Consider the following 22,670-nt stretch of genomic DNA (forward strand, 5'->3'; position numbering starts at 1 on the left):
TAAGTTTCCCATTTAGTGAATGAGTGAAGTTAGCTTAATTATCCCGGATATCAGCCTGGAAATCTCCGACTTCAGTGGCAGCAGCAACATTTCAGAACTGCAGATTTAAAACATCTTAGCCTTGATGCTGGCCCAGTGCATTATGGGATACATAGTTCCAGAGCAGACTGCAGCGGTTCTTCACCTGTTTCCTGTGATGATGTCACGATGTGACATCATCACAGGACCACCTTTCTCGAGCCGGTTACGCCCAGGTTCCTGCAGATCCTCAGGAAGAACAAGGAACCTCAACAAAGATCTTCTATGGACAGGAGAAACCACTCGGATTCTCCAGGTCTGACGCTAATCTGGGAACGAATTGAGATTAAATCTGAGTTGACAGGTCAGCAGGTCCGACATGAAGATTCACTGCAGCCGACCAGAACCAGCAGCAGACCGGTTCTGGTTCCGGTTCTGTCCACTCAGCGGCCTGCAGCTGCAGCTTTTCTTTGCTCTGAACTGTTAAAGTAAAAATGTTTTTCGGAGTTTCAGGACTGCAGCAGCTTTGTTTTGTGCCGAGCCGGTACCGACCCGGTTCGCCGAGTCCTGCAGCGTCTCCAGCGACTAAAAACAGCCGAGTTCCTGAATAAATGATGCGGCGCCGCTCTTGGCCTGTACTCGCTCTCCACTTTCAGGCCAAACATGGAGGCGGCGCGGAGAGAGAGATGCTGAACAAAGAGTAAATAATATTTTCTACCTGAAGCTGCGGCTAATCCCGCGGAGCGCCGCGTCCCGGGAAACGCCGCCGCTCATGAATATTCTGCGAGCGGCTTCACGAGTCCAGCTGCTTCGGATTCCTAATTGACAGAAAGTTCAGCCGATCATTTATTTATGGCGGATATTCCTGGGAGCGCGTCGACAGGCCGGGCCGGGCCGGCCGGGCCCGCGAACCCGGAGACCCGGTAAAGATCCCGCCATCCAGATCATCCCGGCTTAACCGCAGCGGAGCCTATTAGCGCCTCACGGTTCTGTCCGCCAGCCGAGGAGCCGCGGCCGGGCCGCGCGGCGGGCCGGGGCGGGCCGGGGCCCTCAGGGGCCCACCTGCAATCCGATACCTGAGCCCCCCTCCCATCGATTTCTTGTCAGGCGCTGAAAGTTTCAGGCCAAACAGGATGAGGAGGGATGAGCTGAGAGAAATCTTAATTAAGAGGGAGGGATTAGAGGAGCGGCGGCAGGTTCCCAGGGACCCGCTGGAGGAAGAGGAGCAGGAGGAAGAGGAGCAGGAGGAAGAGGAGCAGGAGGAGGGAAGGCAGAGAGATGAAGGTGGAAGCACTTTCTGCTGAAACTGCTGATTTAAAAAAGTGACAGAGCTGCTCACCGCTAAAGGGGGCGGGGCCAGTTTTACCGGCATGTGGGCGGTCCGTCCTCTGGACCCGGTTACTGTCCTCTGGACCCGGTTACTGTCCTCTGGACCCGGTTACCGTCCTCTGGACCCGGTTACCGTCCTCAGGTCCGTCTTTGTCCCCTTCCTCTCACCCACTGACAGCTGATGGCTCCTCAGTCTCAGTTTAATAATCTACGAATAACTTTGTTCACATCTTCATCATCTTCATCATCTTCATCATCTTCATCATCTTCATCTGCTCCTCAGTTCATTCATAAAGCCGCGTCACTTATTGATCCATCACTTCATTATCCAATTAACTTAAAACTATAAAAACTCCTTTCACAGGAACAAACCAGAACCAGAACCAGAACCGGGCTCAGCTAGCGCTAGCCTAGCATTAGCCTCCATCTTGTTTCCATCTGGTGAAGCAGGAAGTTGCTCTCAGTGTCTTCAGAGGTTTCTGTGTCGTTTCCTTCAGTGGTTCTTGGTGCAGCGCCCCCACAGGCCAGGAGGGGAACAGGCTGGTCTGACTCAGAACCACAGCAGCTGCAGGTGGAGCAGATGTTCTGGTTCCGGTAGAACCGGGTCGACTGGACCATCAGGAGGAAAACAACCTGATCAGCTGATTTACTGCATGGGGGTAAATTTACATCTACAAATAAATGAAATGTTTATCCTGAGGTAACAGCAGATCTTCCTGTTTTATCTTCATAGTTGTCATGGCAAGCAGTCATCATCATCATCATCATCATCATCATCATCATCATCATCATGGTCTGAGGCGATGAAGGCAGGTGATGAAAACCTGTCAGGTTGAACAGCAGCGGCTCTATTTCCATTAGAGGAGCTGCTGAAGCTTCATCTGCGGCCCGGGAGGGACCCGGCCCCCCCGAAGCCCCCCGAGACCCGCCGACCCCCCCCCTGCTGCCCCCCGCTGCCCCCCCCCCCCCCCCCACCCCCGACAGGACCCATCATGTTCCGCCTGAGTCTCCCTGAGGCCTGGAGAGAGGAAGAGCTGGTACAGAGTTTCCATCATCCGTCCTGTCGGAGCAACATGGAGCAACTCAGGGCAACTCAGAACAACGCAGAGCAACATGGAGCAACATGGAGCAACTCAGGTCAACACGGAGCAACGCAGGGCAACTCAGGGCAACATGGAGCAACTCAGGGCAACACGGAGCAACATGGAGCAACTCAGCAATGCAGAGCAAATCTGTGCAACTCAGGGCAACTCAAAGCAACATGGAGCAACATTTTCGTCCTGACACCAGAACCTGCAGGTCTGATGTTCCAAATCTGGAGAAAATCGACACAAAACTGTTCTTTGTCTTCATCGTCACTTTTCAGAACTGGGCATGCTCAGATCCTCTCCAGACACTGCTGTGTGTGTGTGTGTGTGTGTGTGTGTGTGTGTGTGTGTGTGTGTGTGTGTGTGTGTGTGTGTGTGTGTGTGTGTGTGTGTGTGTGTGTGTGTGTGTGTGTGTGGGGCATGTGTGTGTGTGTGTGTGTGTGTGTGTGTGTGTGTGTGTGTGGGGTATGTGTGTGTGTGTGTGTGTGTGTGTGTGTGTGTGTGTGTGCATTGATGACCTTTATTCACAGCCCAGTGTTCTCAGATGAAGCTCTTCTTCCTCTGAACCTTTACAGTGAGGTTAATGTAAAGCCAGGTCCCAAGAGACACACACACACAACCACACACACACACACACACACACACACAACCACACTCACACACACACACACACACACACACAACCACACACACACACAGTTTATCTTTCTATCTTCAAATGGACTTTGCATTGACTTCCATTCACTTCTGCAGCCCGACCAGAACCAGAACCGACTGGGCTCTGGGCCCATCAGCAGGTTCTGATGGCCAAAGTTCGCTGTAACTCTACGACCATCGCTAAAGTCCGATGCTACTAAGGTGATACTGTAGATGAGACGGCGGCCATGTTGGATCTGGATAGACCAGCCGCAACAGAAACATTCATTTCCTCTCCATCATTACAACAAGCAGAGTGTGTGCTGCTCAGTCAGCTTACACTCCCTGGCTTCATGGCCCCCAGGGGCCCTCAGGGGCCCCAGGGGCCCTCAGGGGCCCCAGAGCTTCCCTTAGGGATCCTGGAGGAGATTTTAGGCTTCAAGTCTCAATCAGATGTTGGAATTTCTCTAATTTTCCTTTCAGATTCCTGGAAGTTGTTCAGGATCAAACTAAGAGCTGAAACCTCTAGACAGGTTCTGGACCGGTTCTGGTCGGGTCCGGCAGGCGGCTCAGGTTCTTCCTGATGTTGACAGGAAGTCGAACAGGATGAGTGGATGTCTGCTGCAGCTCATTAGCTGCTGCAGCTCATCAGCTGCTGCAGCTCATCAGCTGCTGCAGCTCATCAGCTGCTGCAGCTCATCAGCTGCAGCCTGTGGATGGAGGCGTTAGCGGCTGCAGCGCCCCCCGGTGGACAGAGGGCGCTGCAGGGGGTCGGAGCCGCCTCAGATTGACAACAGGATTAGAGTCGGAGCGCCGCCCTCAGGGCCTCTGGGAAAACTGTGCTGGGATTGACAGGCGGCGCCCGGAGAGCCGACGGTCAGACGCTCAGAGTGATGAAGACGAGGTGAAATGTTCATTCATGTCCCATTAATTGAACATCAGACTCAACCTGAAGCTTTCAGGAAGGAAACGTTGATCATTTCCTGTTTGAACTGATAATGTGAACAGAACTCGGTCCATCCAATAAACCCGATCACGTCGTCAAGGAAACGATTCTGTCTGTTCTCTAATTAATGCGTCCAGTAAAGCAGGAAATAAAGACAGGAAAGGAGAAGAGTGGTAATAGTTTAATGTTCTTTTTCTGGTCTGGTTCTGGTTCTGGTTCTGGTTCTGGTTCTGGTTCTCTTGAAGGAAAACTTCACCGTTTGGTTCTTTGTTTCTGAATCTTTCAGGATTCTGCAGCTTCCTGGGAAGGAGACGTCACTCGGAGCTCATCGACCAATCAGAAGCTCGACTCAGTCACCAGAACTAACTGACGCAGAGGGACCGAACCGGGTCACCAAGCGGACCTCTGGGTTCACCCGACCACCAGAGCGGCGCTCTAACGCAGAAAACCTCAACCAAACATTAGCATGATGGCAGCAGGACAGCAAAAAGAGGCATTAGCATCATGCTAACCAGAGCAGCTTTAGCATCATGCTAACCTAGTCAAAGTTTGGAGATAAATCTGATTGGAAGCTGCAGCCTGACTTTAAAAGGGGTCCAGAACCTCTGATGGGTTCTCTTTGGGTTCTTTGTGATAACAGCGTCAGGTTTGATGAGTGAGAAGCGTCTCAGGCAGAAGGTGAACCCGACTGAAAGCAGGTCAGCGTGCGCCGTCCCTTTAAATGTCTCCCCTGACGACCGAACAGAAACACTTAAAATTCATCCGAGTCCATCGTTCGCATTCAGGTCATTAGCTGCATCTCAATATGTGGGCCAGCGTTTATTAGGATCCTTTTTATGGCTGAATGTCTGAATTATTCATTTTTGTTGGGGGCGCATCATTTATTTATTAATCAGCTTGAAATCTGGACTCAGATCAGTTTATTTCTGATTTCCATCACCTTCTCCTCCTCAGCTCAACATCAGCCGCTCATTATTTGTTTCATTGATTTTTTGCAAATGGCGTTTCCCCAAAATATCAGCTGCCCATTAAACCTGATGAATAATAGATACCAGAGGAGGCTGCTGGGAAACAAAGGGCCGGCCAGAAGAATCAGGGAACTTTGCAATCATGTCCCGCCTCCCGGGAGCCGGAGATTATTCTCTCAGATCCACCAACCTAACCGACCGGACCGGAGCTGCACGACGTCCAGAGAGCACCCAGCAAGAAACCAGGAAGCTGAAGGTTCAGAACCAGGACGAGGCACAGTGGTGAGCGGTGGTGCTGTGGGCCCGTTTGGCCCCTGAATGGATCAGGATCTGATCTGTAATCTGATTACTATACCTTAATGTTGCTGCCATGACGACTGACTTCTGATGGATGATCAGAAATGAGAACAGAACCAGAACCAGGAAGGTCCATTTAGCAAAACGCTCCAGTGACCTCTGACCTCTGACCTCCCGCTGAAGCTGCGGCTGCTGCCAGGAGTTTTCAGGGTCGTGACTCCATTTTCCACACCAACGATGATGAAACGGATTAAAACCAAGAAGACGGCGCGGCGGCCTGATGGAATCCCAGCATGCCTTGCTCCCCGCAGCCGAGCCGGAGTTTGATCTTCACTAATTGATCCGTCCCGGATCGGCGCCGCTCACACCTTGGGCCAATTTAGCTGTTCGGCTGGCTGACTTTTAATTGAGTCCACATTAAATTTACTTATGAAATAATAATGGCCTGCCATGCAGATGAGGCGGTCCGATATCGCCGCGGCTGCATTAGCATATCCACAAGCAGCCGCGGCGTTCAGAAATCAATATGACGATTAATAGAAAATGGGAATAATGAAATCCATCTGATGCGACTCGGCGAGGCAGAGGTGCAACTTTCCCACCATCTCATTTAATCCGCTCTTCAATTACACACGTTAAAATAATGCTAATAATCAGCAAAACGACACCTGAATGAGCGTCTGCTGGCGGAGCGCGTTGCCGTGGTAACACTGCAGGACCGGCGACGCCAGCATCCACGGGAGATGACGTCATCAGAGCTGCAGCAGAACAAAAAACACGCCGCCGCCATGTTCCACTGGTTCCACTGGTTCCACTGGTTCCACTGGTCCGGACCGGTTCTGTCCATCCAACAGTAACATTATTATTACTATTGTGCTGAAGGTCAGACGGACTTTGGACTCTCTGGTTCCGATCAGCTTGTTTAGCCAGCAGGAGGCGCCACGCCCAGCCAAACATCCTCGCCATTCAAATAATGGTTAGAAATCCGATTTTTCTCATTTCCTTTCCTGCATAATCTACGTTGCATGTATTCAAACGTAATGTTAACGTGTCTCAAAGGAGAGGAACCCTTAAATTAAAGTCCTTCCATTTGGAAAATATGAACTTTCTGCAGTGACGTCACGTCCAGTGGCGCAACTACACATTATTCAGGTGGATGCGAAAACATAGATCGGCGCCCCCCCTCCCCCCGAGGGAAGGAACGTCGTCAGGGTGAAGGAGCGTCGCTCACTCAACCCCCCCCCCCCCCCCCCTCACCCCCCGAGGCGACGATACGTGAAAGGTAAAACTCGCTACATTTACCTCGTTATGTGCGCGAGGTGAAGGAGCGTAAGGCGTGCTGAAGTGTATGGGAAAACATCGGCGTGCCGCCCCCTCCAGACGGGGTTTTGGCGCCCCCTCTGGTGCTGCGCCCCTATGCGTTGCATACCCTGCATACCCACTTTTTGCGCCACTGGTCACGTCCCAACTCGGATTTCTGCAGTTAAAAAGCTGGGATCTACCTTGTTGGGTAAGTTACTAGTTTCTGTACGTATTTCTGTCGTATTCGGACCAGGCAGGTGGTTAAAGCGTAAAAAGACACATAACTTGTTTCCGATGCCTTTTGTATCTCACTAAGCTTCTTCGTCCTTCTTCGCACGTGGCGCCATTTTCTCATGACCTCAACCATCTATCTGCTCTTTTTCCCTAATGTTACTCGTCCTGAGCCACAGAGTCAACATGGCTGGTAAGCAGGTCATCAGGAGAGTTTGTGGTCAGACGGCTCGGTTCACACTGAGGTCTGTAACCCGAGTGAAGGCCCCACCTTCAAATCAGACAAAATCAGGGTCAAACGTTTGTGCTACGTTTGTGCAGCAAATAATTTCGTTTGTGCCACCTATCATTTTAAAGATATAAAGAAAGTTGGATTTCATAAAAGTTGAGGGGCTGGTTGACCTTTTGACCTTTACACTTTAATTAATACCTTCAAAGCCAAAGCAGCACAAACTAGTCGAGTTGATTGACACCCATTTTGTCTGATTGAAGAAGGTGGGGGGGCCACTTCACTCGGGTGGGGCAGAAGGAACAAGCATCATGGCGTCGGTCAGCATGAATACTGAAGTTCAGCTGCTGGCATCAACTGTGAAGCTGAGTGACAATTAACTTTTTCAGCGCATAAAATTATAACATCTAAAAACTTGAGTTCTACATTGTCCTTTTTAAAAAGCCAGATTAAAGAAAATAAATGCATTAATACTTTGTATTGCCACATGTGTTGATGCTGATGGCTGCGAGCAGGAAGGACGTCCTGTAGCAGTCTGTGTTACAGCCTCTGACTGAAGACACTGTTTTTCTGATGAAGACGTCGCTCAGAGTTGGTCATTCTCTCTTAATGGACATTATGTTTATGTTTGAATGTTTCCTTTAATATATTTGATTAAAGTAATGATTGTTTTTTCTCATATGTAATTTCAGGTGAGCCCTGCGACAGACTGGAGACCTGCCTGGTGACCCAGGTGACCCGCCTCTCACCCGAAACGTTAGCTGGACAGGCACCAGCAACCCTCCCGACCCACTGAGGGACAAGGGTGCAAGAAAATGGATGGATGGATTTTCAGGTGACAACTTGAAAGTAAGACAGAAACTCAAAGCAGAAGCCCAAGAGGATCAGGTACAAAGTTTTGTAAGGCAGTAATTAGGATTATTAGCTGGAGAGAGAGAGAGAGAGAGAGAGAGGACGCTGTGACCCGTTCTGACCCATCTGACAGTCACTGGTTCTGCTGAAGAGATGGACTCACTGGATGAGCTCGGCCTTCCAGCCTCCACTGCAGAGAAGTTAGAAGTTCTGAACCAAAAGCTGGAATCAGGAGCTGTTCAGAAATAAAGTATGTATAATTTTTTGAAAACATAATTAGCCTTTCTCTTCACATTATTCTTTCCTTCCATCGGGTGCAGTACTGTTTAAATATCCATCCATCAGCAGCGCACCATCCCCACTATAAACAGTGTTGGTGCTGCACTGCTTCCCCCTCCTGAGCCGCCGGATGGTGGACCAGAATCGCCTCGAAGCCGTACGGAAGTCTGTCTCCATGGCCTCTCCAAACTCCTCCCACGCCCGAGTTTTTGCCTCAGCGACAACCCGAGCCGCATGTCGCTTCGCCCGCCGGTACCCATCAGCTGCTTCTGGAGTCCCACAGGCCAAAAAGGCCCGGTAGGACTCCTTCTTCATCTTGACAGCATCCCTCACCGAAGGTGTCCACCAACGGGTTCGAGGGTTGCCGCCGCGACAGGCACCAACAACCTTGCGCCCGCTGCTCCGATAGGCCGCCTCGGCAATGGAGGTACGGAACATGGTCCACTCAGGCTCAATGTCCCCCACATCCCCGGAACGTGTTCGAAGTTCTGCCGGAGATGAGAGTTGAAGCTCCGTCTCACAGGGGACTCCGCCAGACGTTCCCAGCAGACCCTCACTACACGTTTGGGTCTGGCAGGTCTGACCGGCTTCCTCCCCCACCACCGGAGCCAACTCACCACCAGGTAGTGGTCAGTGGACTGCTCCGCACCTCTCTTCACCCGAGTGTCCAAGACATACGGCCGCAAATCCGATGAGACGATGACAAAGTCAATCATCGAACTACGGCCTAGGGCGTCCTGGTGCCAAGTGCACATATGGACGCCCTTATGCCTGAACATGGTGTTCGTGATGGACAATCCGTGACGAGCACAGAAGTCCAACAACAGAACACCGCTTGGGTTCAGATCGGGGAGGCTGTTCCTCCCAACCACGCCCCTCCAGGTCTCACTGTCATTGCCCACGTGAGCGTTGAAGTCCCCCAGTAGAACAAGGGAGTCCCCATGAGGGGCACTCTCCAGTACCCCCTCTAAGGACTCCAAGAAGGGTGGGTAATCTGAACTGCTGTTCGGCCCGTAAGCACAAACAACAGTCAGAACCCGTCCCCCCACCCGTAGGCGGAGGGAGGCTACCCTCTCGTTCACCGGGGTGAACCCCAACGTACAGGCGCCCAAATGGGGGGCAACAAGTATGCCCACTCCAGCCCGGCGCCTCTAACCGTGGGCAACTCCAGAGTGGAAGTACGTCCAGCCCCTCTCAAGGAGACTGGTTCCAGAACCAGAGCCATGTGTCGAGGTGAGGCTGACTATTTCTAGCCGGAACCTCTCAGCCTCGCACTCTAGCTCCGGCTCCTTCCCCACCAGAGAGGTGACGTTCCACGTCCCAAGAGCTTCTGCAACCGAGGATCAGACCGCCAGGGTCCCCTCCCTCGGCTGCCGCCCATAGCACAATGCACCCGACCTCTTTGGCCCCTCGGACAGGTGGTGAGCCCATCGGAAGGGGGACCCACGTCTCCTCTTCGGGCTGAGCCCGGCCGGGCTCCGTGGGTAAAAGCCCGACCACCAGGCGCTCGCCATCGTGCCCCACCTCCAGGCCTGGCTCCAGAGTGGGGCCCCGGTGACCCGCGTCCGGCTGAGGGAACGCCAGATCCAAAGTTATTCTCCATCATAAGGGGTCTTCAGGCTGCGCTTTGTCTGGTTCCTCACCTAGGACCTGTCTGCCTTGGGTGACCCAACCAGGGGCATAAAGGCCCAGACAGCATAGCTCCTAGGATCATTGGGACACTCAAACCCCTCCACCACGATAAGGTGGCAGCCCAAGGAGAGGCTGTTTAAATATTAACTTTTAAATTCTATGTTACTTTTTTAGCTGGTTCTCCGAGGGACCTGATCTGCTGTCTGCAACATTTTATCCAAAATCCTCTCAAACCACCAAGCAGAGCAGCAGAGATCTATTCAGACTGGGTGGAGAGAGAAGAGAGTCGTTCTGCTCACCAGCTCTTGGTGACTGAAATATTTAGTAAGTATAATCTCATCCATCCATTTTCTATACACCTTTGTCCCTCAGTGGGGTCAGGAGGTGCTGCTGCCTCTCCAGCTAACGTTCTGGGCGAGAGGCGGGGTCACCTGGACAGGTCACCTGGACAGGTCGCCAGTCTGTCACAGAATCTCATGTGCCTTTCAGTCTAAAATTGTGTGAATCGTTGTATATTATCCTATAGCTGGACTTTATGTGTGTTTCTCTGTAGCCAATGAAACGTTTTGTTTCAAAAAACCATTAATAATACACGTTTAAAATATATATTTTGTCTGTTTTTCAAGGGCTGTACCAAATTTTCAGGGGCTGTACCAAAGAACCAAGCGTCTGATTCAGAACACCAAAAGTTTTAAGGCTCAAGGTCGTCTGGTTTGTTTTTTTATTATTATTATTTTGTGCATGTGTCAACGCTCATAAAATAAGTTCTGGTGTAAATATTTCTTTTATAATTATATTAAGCACCGGGTTTGCTGACTTTGCTTTGATTGTTTGTTATTGTGAATCTTTTCTAAAAACTCGTGTTATAATGGATGCTGTTTTACTTTGTTCTAAGAAGGTTTCATGTTTTTTTGGTACATATGTATAAATAAATGTGATTATCATATTTTGCTGTAGGTAGTCTTTAATGTTAATACGATAAAATTAATACATTTTTTGCCAAGTGTTTTTAAATGGTTGTCATCAATTTTACAATTTATTACATTAGATTAATATGTGTTGGAAACAGAAGACAACCGTTCCATGTGAAAACACTAAATGTGGGGTTAGCTTTGCTTTTCTACAATTATAAACATTGGATTAATATCCCACGATAATGGAAGACAACTGTTCATGAAAACCTTGGATTCCAATAGATTTGCTGCTTTGTTAGCATTTCCACAGACCTAGCATAACCATTATATAGCTTTTGATTTTTGAATAAAATGCGAAAGAAATGCGAATAAAATGGTCGATTTTGCGTCCCGCTGACGTCCGTTGGAGTTTCATTTGGACGTCGATCAAACGTAATGACCGGACGTTCACCGGACGTTCACCGGACGTTTAGCCGACGTTCACCGGACGTTCACCGGACGTTCACCGGACGTTTAGCCGACGTGCTCCAAACATTCAATGCAAGCTGGGTTGATTGTGACAAGAGGACAACAAATTGACAATATCCTACCGTATTTTGGAATAACAGTATCTTACTGCTGGAATTCCACAGTAAATTTATAGCCATTTGTAAGAGTGCGGCCAGTGGGAGCTTTTAGGTGGACTTCCTGTATCAGGTGACCGGAGGAGCGGAGGCAGGTGGGCGGGCCTACAGTAACCCGGTTGCCCTGGTTAGTCCGGGAGCATCATGCTAACTATTGATTGTCTCCAATGCTCTGAGAGGAATTAGCATAATTCATGAACATTTGGGTCCCAATTACACGACCAAGGCAGCAGGAGGCTGCGGGCCGGACCGCCAGCCAGAGAAGCAGCTGAAATATTACAAATGTTGTTCAGAGGAAAGGGAGGCGATTCCCTGATCAAATGTTGTTCCTGCTGCTCTGAAAGGTGTTTCAGCTCCGGGCCTCAGGTGGGAGGAAGCCGCGGATCAACATCCACACCGAGCCGGAGATGTTTTCCTCTTTTACAGAAACAAATGAATGAAGATGCTCTTCTCTCCCATTCTCTTTGATCCTCCATTAATGAGACGCTGCGAAATCAGAAACAACCAAATTACTTTGATTTCATCAGAACTGCGATCCTGAGCCGGATCGTTGCCGCCGGCGACGGCAGAGATCCGGGAAAAATACAGCAAGGAACGACAGGAATCTGGAGGAAAGGAGGAGAAGAGGAGGAAGAAGAGGAGAAGGGGAGGAGGAGGAAGAGAAGGAGAATAGGAGGAGGAAGAGGAGAAGGAGGAGAGGAGGAAGAGGAGGAGAATAGGAGGAAGAGGAGGAGAAGAGGAGGAAGAGGAGGAGAAGGGGAGGAGGAAGAGGAGGAGAATAGGAGGAGGAAGAGGAGAAGGAGAGGAGGAGGAGGAGGAGAAGAGGAGGAGGAAGAGGAGGAGAAGGGGAGGAGGAAGAGGAGGAGAATAGGAGGAGGAAGAGGAGAAGGAGAGGAGGAGGAGGAGGAGAAGAGGAGGAGGAAGAGGAGGAGAAGGGGAGGAGGAAGAGGAGGAGAATAGGAGGAGGAAGAGGAGGAGAATAGGAGGAGGAAGAAGAGGAGAATAGGAGGAGGAAGAGGAGGAGAATAGGAGGAGGAAGAGGAGGAGAATAGGAGGAGGAAGAGGAGAAGGAGAGGAGGAGGAGGAGGAAGAGGAGGAGAATAGGAGGAGGAAGAAGAGGAGGAGGAAGAGGAGAATAGGAGGAGGAAGAGGAGAAGGAGAGGAGGAGGAGGAGGAGGAGGAGGAGGAGGAGGAGGAGGAGGAGGAGGAGGAGGAGGAGGAGGAGGAGGAGGAGGAGGAGGAGGAGGAGGAGGAAGAGGATGCTAGGTGTTCTGGCTCCTGGCTGCAGCAGCAGGTTTCTCTTGTCCAGCTGAAAGCTGCTGGGAAGTGAAGCTGATTCTCGACTGTTTGCATTGAATCGTTTCCTGTTGGCAGATGAACGTTGCCTAAAACAATCTGAGGAGATTCCTGGCAGCCCGGCTGCTCTTCTGTCACATTATTCCCGGGAACGTTTCCAGGACAACTCCCAGCTCCAGAGGAAAATGGTTTTAAAAGACTCTTGGCTCGGAGCAGCGGAGCCATCAAACAAGTGGAGGAGCTGCAGTGAAGCTGTCAGAGCCAGCAGCTGATGGATGGACGCACGTAAAGAACTGCAGAAGAAGACGGAGCCGGGAATGTGTGTGAAACGATTCCTGAGGGAATGGCGGCATGAAGACATGAACATCACCTGATGATGTTCCTAAACAGCTCCAGATTTCCCCCGCAAGATTCCAGCATGCTGACATTGAAGAGCTACTTTCTCCATCATATTTTATCTGCATGTCCTGATTTTCCCTGGAGTTTCAGAATAAATGAAGCTGAATCCGTAGTTACGGCTGAAGCTGCCAGCTTCCCTCTGAACATTCCTGCAGCTTCAGCTCACCATGTTTCCTCCAGCAGATCCGACTGGATCAAGTTGTGTTTGCTGATGAGCGGCGGCTCCTCCGGGAGTGGCAGCGTTGCCTCCGGCTCTGGACGCTCCATCCTGGACTCCGGAGCGGCCGAACCTGCAGGCTGGGAAGCAGCCAATAAAACCTTTCATTGCATTTCCTCAATCTGCAAGATGGCCGCAGCGTTTCCTGTGGAGACCAATAAGACTGACGCAGTCTTTGCTCTGATAAACACCCTGGCGCCCGCTGACCCCCTGATCCCCTGACCCTCTGACCCTCTGACCCCTGTACCTTAAGCGGCTGCTCTGTTTTCCTCAAATTGGGATTTATAAAGGAAAGGTGTGCAGCCAAGTGCGCGCTCGGCTTCATATGCAGATTTTCTCAATTTGTTCAGATGGAAGTTTTAGTGTGAAAACAGCGCAGTGTTTTATAGATGAGGCTTCACATGTTTGATGGAGGTTTCACATGTTGTGACCCAGCTTCACATGTTGTGACCCAACTTCACATGTTGTGACCCAACTTCACATGTTGTGACCCAGCTTCACATGTTGTGACACAGCTTCACATGTTGTGACCCAACTTCACATGTTGTGACCCAGCTTCACATGTTGTGACCCAACTTCACATGTTGTGACCCTGCTTCACATGTTGTGACACAGCTTCACATGTTGTGACCCAACTTCACATGTTGTGACCCAGATTCACATGTTGTGACCCAGATTCACATGTTGTGACCCAGCTTCACATGTTGTGACCCAGCTTCACATGTTGTGACCCTGCTTCACATGTTGTGACCCAACTTCACATGTTGTGACCCAACTTCACATGTTGTGACCCAACTTCACATGTTGTGACCCAGCTTCACATGTTCTGACCCAGCTTCACATGTTGTGACCCAGCTTCACATATAGAGATACAGCTTCACATGTTGTGACCCAGCTTCGCATGTTGTGACCCAGCTTCACATGTTGTGACCCAGCTTCACATGTTGTGACCCAGCTTCACATGTTGTGACCCAGCTTCACATGTTGTGACACAGCTTCACATGTTGTGACCCAACTTCACATGCTGTGACCCAGATTCACATGTTGTGACCCAGATTCACATGTTGTGACACAGCTTCACATGTTGTGACCCAACTTCACATGTTGTGAGTGAAACAGCTTCACATGTTGTGACCCAGCTTCACATGTTGTGACCCAGCTTCACATATAGTGACACAGCTTCACATGTGGTGAGTGACCCAGCTTCACATGTTGTGACCCAGCTTCACATGTTGTGACCCAGCTTCACATGTTGTGACCCAGCTTCACATATAGTGACACAGCTTCACATGTTGTGACCCAGATTCACATGTTGTGACACAGCTTCACATGTTGTGACCCAACTTCACATGTTGTGACCCAGCTTCACATGTTGTGACCCAACTTCACATGTTGTGACCCTGCTTCACATGTTGTGACACAGCTTCACATGTTGTGACCCAACTTCACATGTTGTGACCCAGCTTCACATGCTGTGACCCAGATTCACATGTTGTGACCCAGATTCACATGTTGTGACCCAGCTTCACATGTTGTGACCCAGCTTCACATGTTGTGACCCTGCTTCACATGTTGTGACCCAACTTCACATGTTGTGACCCAGCTTCACATGTTGTGACCCAACTTCACATGTTGTGACCCAGCTTCACATGTTCTGACCCAGCTTCACATGTTGTGACCCAGCTTCACATATAGAGATACAGCTTCACATGTTGTGACCCAGCTTCGCATGTTGTGACCCAGCTTCACATGTTGTGACCCAGCTTCACATGTTGTGACCCAGCTTCACATGTTGTGACCCAGCTTCACATGTTGTGACACAGCTTCACATGTTGTGACCCAACTTCACATGCTGTGACCCAGATTCACATGTTGTGACCCAGATTCACATGTTGTGACACAGCTTCACATGTTGTGACCCAACTTCACATGTTGTGAGTGAAACAGCTTCACATGTTGTGACCCAGCTTCACATGTTGTGACCCAGCTTCACATATAGTGACACAGCTTCACATGTGGTGAGTGACCCAGCTTCACATGTTGTGACCCAGCTTCACATGTTGTGACCCAGATTCACATGTTGTGACCCAGATTCACATGTTGTGACCCAGCTTCACATGTTGTGACCCAGCTTCACATGTTGTGACCCAGCTTCACATATAGTGACACAGCTTCACATGTGGTGAGTGACCCAGCTTCACATGTTGTGACCCAGATTCACATGTTGTGACCCAGCTTCACATGTTGTGACCCAGCTTCACATGTTGTGACCCAGCTTCACATGTTGTGACCCAGATTCACATGTTGTGACCCAGCTTCACATGTTGTGACCCAGATTCACATGTTGTGACCCAGCTTCACATATAGTGACACAGCTTCACATGTGGTGAGTGACCCAGCTTCACATGTTGTGACCCAGATTCACATGTTGTGACCCAGCTTCACATATAGTGACACAGCTTCACATGTGGTGAGTGACCCAGCTTCACATGTTGTGACCCAGATTCACATGTTGTGACCCAGCTTCACGTGTGACAAACTCGTTTCTTCACCTCCATCTTCAGGCGCCATTTTGTGAGTCCATATACATTTCAAACCGCCATGTTTGTAGTTCATATGTTGGACAAAACGGAATCATTTTTACTAATGTTATTTGTAGTTTTGTAAATTATTTGGTGAAAAATTCGTTCATGAAAATATTGTTTTGTTTTGCTGTTCATATTTATTGATCTTTTGTGTTTGCAAACTAATCTGAATTAGATTCAGATTCATATTTATTCCCATTGGGAAACTAAATATCAACGTTAAAAATCAAAAACCAACGAAACATAAAAAAAACATCAGCTAAATAATTGAATGTTTTGTTGAAATGAATCTTTGCTGGTTTTTAGAGATCAGAACTTTTAAAAAGCTTTTCTACATTTGTTAACATATTCAACCAGACCTGATGTTGGCCATCAGGTTAAAGTCTGGACTTTGACTAGGCCACAGCAGCATTGAGTCTGAGCCATTAGCTTGTTGTTCCTGGCGGTTTTGGCGAGCAGTGGGACGGACTCTGGTTCTGGTTCTGGTTCTGGCTGGTTTCTGTGCAGGTGGATCAGGACCTCCAGAGCCTCCTGCTCTGCAGCTGCTGCCTGTCAGAAGACTCATTACTCAGACGGATGTCTGGTGGAGTTTCTGCTCCTCTGCGGAGTTTTAATCGCTGACATCCATAAACCTGCAAGGTGTTTATTGACAGGAATGAAATGCAGCTGAAACATCGGGAATCATTTCCATGAGGAGAGCAGCTGTGGGCTCCTGTTTCCGGGTTCCTCCTCCCTGGAAGATTTCCCTGTAACCCTAACCAGCTTTAAGGAAAACCATTTCTCCGGCTTAATTTACGGTTAATTGCGGAGTCGGTGAGGATGCGGCATCGTGACCTTTAAGCAGGAGTTTGTTTGGCTGCTTGAGAAAACGACGCTGACAGTTCAGCAGGGAGGAAACACAAATATGAAAGCAGAAGGAAAATAGATCTTTTTAATGGACTTTAACAATCGGTCTCTGGTGAACTCATTAGGATGACCACTGACTTATTTTACTGCCTCTGGTAATTAGTATGAGCAGGAAGAGAGTTATGGAGGCAATCAGACGGGTTTCCTTTCACTTCCTGTCGGATCGACATTAAATGAAGAGCCAGAAAGAGAGAGAGGAGAAACATAAAACCACCGAGACCAGGAGGAGGAGGAGGAGGAGGAGGAGGAGGAGGAGGAAGAAGAGGAGGAGGAAGAGGAGAAGGAGGAGGAGGAGGAGGAGGAGGAAGAAGAGGAAGAGGAGAAGGAGGAGGAGGAGGAAGAGCAGGGAGGAGGAGGAGGAGGAAGAGGTGGAGGAAGGAGGAGGAGGAAGGAACATCAGGAGGAGGAGGAGGGAGGAGGAGGAGAAAGGAGGGAGGAGGAGGAAGAGCAGGGAAGAGGAGGAAGGAGGAGGAGGAGGAGGAGGAGGAAGGAGGAGGATGGAAGATTAGGAGGAGGAGGTGGAGGAGGAGGAAAGAAGATCACGAGGAGGAGGAGGAAGAGGTGGAGGAGGAAGGAGGAAAGAACATGAGGAGGAGGAGGAAGGAAGATCAGGAGGAGGAGGAGGAGGAAGGAGGAGGAGGAGGAAAGAAGATCACGAGGAGGAGGAGGAGGAGGAGGAAGGAGGAGGAGGAGGGAGGAGGAGGAGGAAAGAACATGAGGAGGAGGAGGAAGGAAGATCAGGAGGAGGAGGAAGGAGGAGGATGGAAGATTAGGAGGAGGAGGTGGAGGAGGAGGAAAGAGGAGGAGGGAGGAGGAGGAAGAGGTGGAGGAGGGAGGAAGATCAGGAGGAGGAGGAGGAGGAGGAGGGAGGAGGAGGAAGAGGTGGAGGAGGGAGGAAGATCAGGAGGAGGAGGAGGAGGAAGAGGTGGAGGAGGAAAGAAGATCAGGAGGAGGTGGAAGGAGGAGGAGGAGGAGGAGGAGGAGGAAGAGGTGGAGGAGGAGGAAGGAGGAGGAGGGAGGAGGAAGAAGAGGTGGAGGAGGGAGGAAGATCAGGAGGAGGAGGAGGAAGGAGGAGGAGGGAGGAGGAAGAAGAGGTGGAGGAGGGAGGAAGATCAGGAGGAGGAGGAAGGAGGAGGAGGGAGGAGGAGGAAGAGGTGGAGGAGGAAAGAAGATCAGGAGGAGGTGGAAGGAGGAGGAAGGAGGAGGAGGAAAGAAGATCACGAGGGAGGAGGAGGAGGAGGAAGGAGGAGGAGGAGGAAGGAGGAGGAGGGAGGAGGAGGAGGAAAGAACATGAGGAGGAGGAGGAAGGAAGATCAGGAGGAGGAGGAAGGAGGGAGGAGGAGGAGGAAAGAGGAGGGAGGAGGAGGAAGATCAGGAGGAGGAGGAGGAAGAAGAGGTGGAGGAAGATCAGGAGGAGGAGGAAGATCAGGAGGAGGAGGAGGAAAGAGGAGGGAGGAGGAGGAAGATCAGGAGGAGGAGGAGGATGGAAGATTAGGAGGAGGAGGAAGAGCAGGAGGAGGAGGAAGAGCAGGAGGAGGAGGAAGGAGGCAGGAGGAGGAGGAGGAAGGAGGAGGATGGAAGATTAGGAGGAGGAGGTGGAGGAGGAGGAAAGAGGTGGAGGAGGGAGGAAGATCAGGAGGAGGAGGTGGAGGAGGAAGGAAGATCAGGAGGAGGAGGAGGAGGAAGAGGTGGAGGAGGGAGGAAGATCAGGAGGAGGAGGAAGGAGGAGGAAGGAGGAGGAGGAGGTGGAGGAGGAGGAAGAGGTGGAGGAAGAGGAAGGAGGAGGAAGGAGGAGGAGGAGGAAGAAGGAGTAAGGAGGAGGAGGTGGAGGAGGAAGGAGGGAGGAGGAGGTGGAGGAGGAGGAAGAGGTGGAGGAGGAGGATGAAGAAGAGGAAGGAGGAGGAAGGAAGATTAGGAGGAGGAGGTGAAGGAGGAGGAGGAAGAAGGAGTAAGGAGGAGGAGGTGGAGGAGGAAGGAAGATCAGGAGGAGGAGGAAGAGGAGGAGGAGGAAGAAGGAGTAAGGAGGAGGAGGTGGAGGAGGAAGGAGGGAAAGGAGGAGGAGGAAGGAGGGAGGAGGAGGTGGAGGAGGAGGAAGAGGTGGAGGAGGAGGAAGATCAGGAGGATGAAGGAGGAGGAAGGAAGAGGAAGGAGGAGGAAGGAAGATTAGGAGGAGGAGGTGAAGGAGGAGGAGGAGGAAGGAAGAGGAGGAGGAGGAGGTGGAGGAGGAGGAGGAAAGAGGAGGGAGGAGGAGGAAGAGATGGAGGAGGGAGGAAGATCAGAAGGAGGAGGAGGAAGGAGGAGGAGGGAGGAAGATTAGGAGGAGGAGGTGGAGGAGGGAGGAGGAGGAAGGAAGAGGAGGAGGAGGAGGTGGAGGAGGAGGAGGAAAGAGGAGGGAGGAGGAGGAAGAGATGGAGGAGGGAGGAAGATCAGGAGGAGGAGGAGGAAGGAGGAGGAAGAGGTGAAGGGGGAGGAGGAGGAGGAGGAGGAGGAAGAGATGGAGGAGGGAGGAAGATCAGGAGGAGGAGGAGGGAGGAGGAGGAGGGAGGAGGAGGAAGGAGGAGGAGGAAGAGGTGAAGGGGAGGAGGAGGAGGAGGAGGAGGAAGAGATGGAGGAGGGAGGAAGATCAGGAGGAGGAGGAGGGAGGAGGAGGAGGGAGGAGGAGGAGGAGGAGGAAGGAAGATTAGGAGGAGGAGGAAGAGCAGGAGGAGGAGGAAGAGCAGGAGGAGGAGGAAGGAGGCAGGAGGAGGAGGAGGAAGGAGGAGGATGGAAGATTAGGAGGAGGAGGTGGAGGAGGAGGAAAGAGGTGGAGGAGGGAGGAAGATCAGGAGGAGGAGGTGGAGGAGGAAGGAGGAGGAGGGAGGAAGAGGAAGAGGTGGAGGAGGAAAGAAGATCAGGAGGAGGTGGAAGGAGGAGGAGGAAGAGGTGGAGGAAGAAGGAGGGGGGAGGAGGAGGAAGGAAGATCAGGAGGAGGAGGAAGAGGAGGAGGAGGAAGAAGAGGTGGAGTAAGGAGGAGGTGGAGGAGGAAGGAGGGAGGAGGAGGTAGGGAAAGGAGGAGGAGGAGGAAGGAGGGAGGAGGATGGAGGGAAAGGAGGAGGAGGTGGAGAAGGAGGAAGATCAGGAGGAGGAGGTGGAGGAGGAGGAAGAGGTGGAGGAAGGAGGAGGAGGAGAAGGAGGGAGGAGGAGGAGGTGGAGGGAGGAGGAGGAAAGAGGAGGGAGGAGGAGGAAGAGATGGAGGAGGAAGGAAGATCAGAAGGAGGAGGAGGAGGAGGAAGAAGAGGAAGGAGGAGGAGGTGGAGGAGGAGGAGGAGGAGGAGGAAAGATCAGGAGGAGGAGGAAGAGCAGGAGGAGGAGGAGGAGGAGGAGGAGGAGGAGGAGGAGGAGGATGGAAGATTAGGAGGAGGAGGTGGAGGAGGAGGAGGAAAGAGGAGGGAGGAGGAGGAAGAGGTGGAGGAAGGAGGAGGAGGAAGAGGTGAAGGGGGAGGAGGAGGAGGAGGAGGAGGAGGAGGAAGAGGGAGGAGGAGGAGGAAGAAGAGGGAGGAGGATGAGGAGGAGGAGGGAGGAGGAGGAAGGAGGAGGAGGAGGAGGAAGGAAGATTAGGAGGAGGAGGAAGAGCAGGAGGAGGAGGAAGGAGGCAGGAGGAGGAGGTGGAGGAGGAGGAAGAGGTGGAGGAGGGAGGAAGATCAGGAGGAGGAGGTGGAGGAGGAAGGAGGAGGAGGGAGGAAGAGGAAGAGGTGGAGGAAGAGGAAGGAGGAGGAGGAAGGAAGATCAGGAGGAGGAGGAAGAGGAGGAGGAGGAAGAAGAGGTGGAGTAAGGAGGAGGAGGTGGAGGAGGAAGGAGGGAGGAGGAGGTAGGGAAAGGAGGAGGAGGAGGAAGGAGGGAGGAGGATGGAGGGAAAGGAGGAGGAGGTGGAGAAGGAGGAAGATCAGGAGGAGGAGGTGGAGGAGGAGGAAGAGGTGGAGGAAGGAGGAGGAGGAGAAGGAAGGAGGAGGAGGAGGTGGAGGAGGAGGAAGATCAGGAAGAGGACAGGAAGATTAGGAGGAGGAGGTGGAGGAGGGAGGAGGAGGTGGAGGGAGGAGGAGGAGGGAGGAGGAGGAGGGAGGAGGAGGTGGAGGGAGGAGGAGGAGGGAGGAGGAGGAGGAAGGAAGATCAGGAGGAGGAGGAAGGAAGATCAGGAGGAGGAGGAAGAAGAGGGAGGAGGAGTTGTAGTCACTTGGTATTGCTACATCCACCACAACGGCTTTCCTCTGTTCTTTATCCACCACCACAATGTCCGGTTGGTTCTCCATCACCATCTTGTCTGTCTGGATCTGGAAGTCCCACAGGATCTTAGCTCGGTCATTCTCCACCACTTTTGGGGTTTTTCCCACTTTGATCTCGGGGCTTCCAGTCCATATTCTGCACAGATGTTCCTGTACACTATGCCCGCCGCTTGGTTATGTCGTTCCATGTACGCTTTCCCTGCCAGCATCTTGCACCCTGCTGTTATGTGCTGGACTGTCTCAGGGGCCTCCTTGCACAACCTACACCTTGGGTCTTGTCTGGTGTGGTAGATCTGAGCCTCTCTGGTGTTTAGGGCCTGTTCCTGGGCGGCCAGGATGAGAGCCTCTGTGCTGTCCTTGAGTCCAGCTTTCTCCAGCCATTGGTAGGTTTTCCTGACATCAGCCACTTCAGTTATTTGTCGGTGGTACATCCCATGTAGGGGCTTGTCCTCCCATGATGGTACTTCCAGCACCTTGTCTTCTGTTCCCCATTGCCTGAGACATTCGCTGAGCACATCGTCCGTTGAGGCTTTGTCCTTGATGTATTTATGGATCTTGGATGTTTCATCCTGGACAGTGGCTCTCACACTCACTAGTCCTCTGCCTCCTTCCTTACGGCTCGTGTTCAGTCTCAGGGTGCTGGATTTGGGGTGGAATCCTCCATGCATGGTTAGTAGCTTCCTAGTCTTAACATCCGTGGCCTTCATCTCTTCCATTGGCCATCTAATTATTCCTGCAGGGTATCTGATTACTGGTAAGGCATAGCTGTTTATTGCACGGATCTTGTTCTTGCCATTGAGCTGGCTTCTCAGGACTTGCCTTATTCGTTGGAGGTATTTGGCTGTGGCTCCTTTCCTTGTGACCTCATCGAGGTTGCCATTTGCTTGTGGTATTCCCAGGTACTTGTAGCTGTGCTCTATGTCTGCTATTGTTCCTTCTGGGAGTGAGACCCCTTCTGTGTGGGCGACCTTCCCTCTCTTTGTAACCATCCGACCACACTTCTCTAGTCCGAATGACATCCCAATGTCAGTGCTGTAGATCCTGGTGGTGTGGATCAGTGAGTCGATGTCTCGCTCGCTCTTGGCGTACAGCTTGATGTCATCCATGTAGAGGAGGTGACTGATTGTGGCCCCATTCTTGAGTCGGTATCCGTAGCCAGTCTTGTTGATGATTTGGCTGAGAGGGTTCAGGCCTATGCAGAACAGCAGTGGGGACAGAGCATCTCCCTGCTATATGCCACATTTGATGGACACTTGTGCAAGTGGTTTGCAGTTGGCTTCAAGGGTGGTTTTCCACAACCCCATCGAGTTTGCAATGAAGGCTCTTAGAGTCCTATTGATGTTGTACATCTCTAAGCATTCAATGATCCAAGTGTGTGGCATTGAGTCATAGGCTTTCTTGTAATCAATCCAAGCGGTACACAGGTTGGTGTGTCGGGTTTTGCAGTCTCGGGCGACTGTGTGGTCTACAAGGAGTTGGTGTTTGGCTCCTCTGCTATTTATGCCGATGCCCTTCTGTGCCTTGCTCAGGTATTTATCCATGTGCCCGCTTATCTTAGCCGCTATGATGCCTGACATGAGCTTCCATGTTGTAGAGAGACAGGTTATTGGCCGATAGTTGGATGGGACTGAACCATTTGAGGATCCTTCTGTATCAGGATTGTG

The 22,670-nt window shown here is 51.4% G+C and overlaps 1 long non-coding RNA gene across 4 annotated transcripts; it reads left to right on the plus strand.

Annotated features, from left to right (window-relative positions):
- The first annotated feature begins 6,537 nt into the window (after positions 1 to 6,537).
- On the plus strand, positions 6,538 to 10,753 carry LOC103471772 (uncharacterized). 4 transcript variants are annotated; one of them, XR_014089564.1, is made up of 4 exons: positions 6,538 to 7,635; positions 7,737 to 8,146; positions 8,242 to 10,131; positions 10,434 to 10,753. It is a non-coding gene; the product is annotated as an uncharacterized LOC103471772 (long non-coding RNA). The 4 variants fall into 4 exon arrangements; XR_014089566.1 differs by having other exon boundaries at positions 9,982 to 10,131; XR_014089565.1 differs by having other exon boundaries at positions 7,737 to 7,932; positions 8,030 to 10,131.
- The last annotated feature ends 11,917 nt before the right edge of the window (positions 10,754 to 22,670 follow it).

The sequence above is a fragment of the Poecilia reticulata genome, chromosome 10 (assembly GCF_904066995.2).
Source record: "Poecilia reticulata chromosome 10, P_reticulata-male-v2, whole genome shotgun sequence".
Classification (NCBI taxonomy): domain Eukaryota; kingdom Metazoa; phylum Chordata; class Actinopteri; order Cyprinodontiformes; family Poeciliidae; genus Poecilia; species Poecilia reticulata.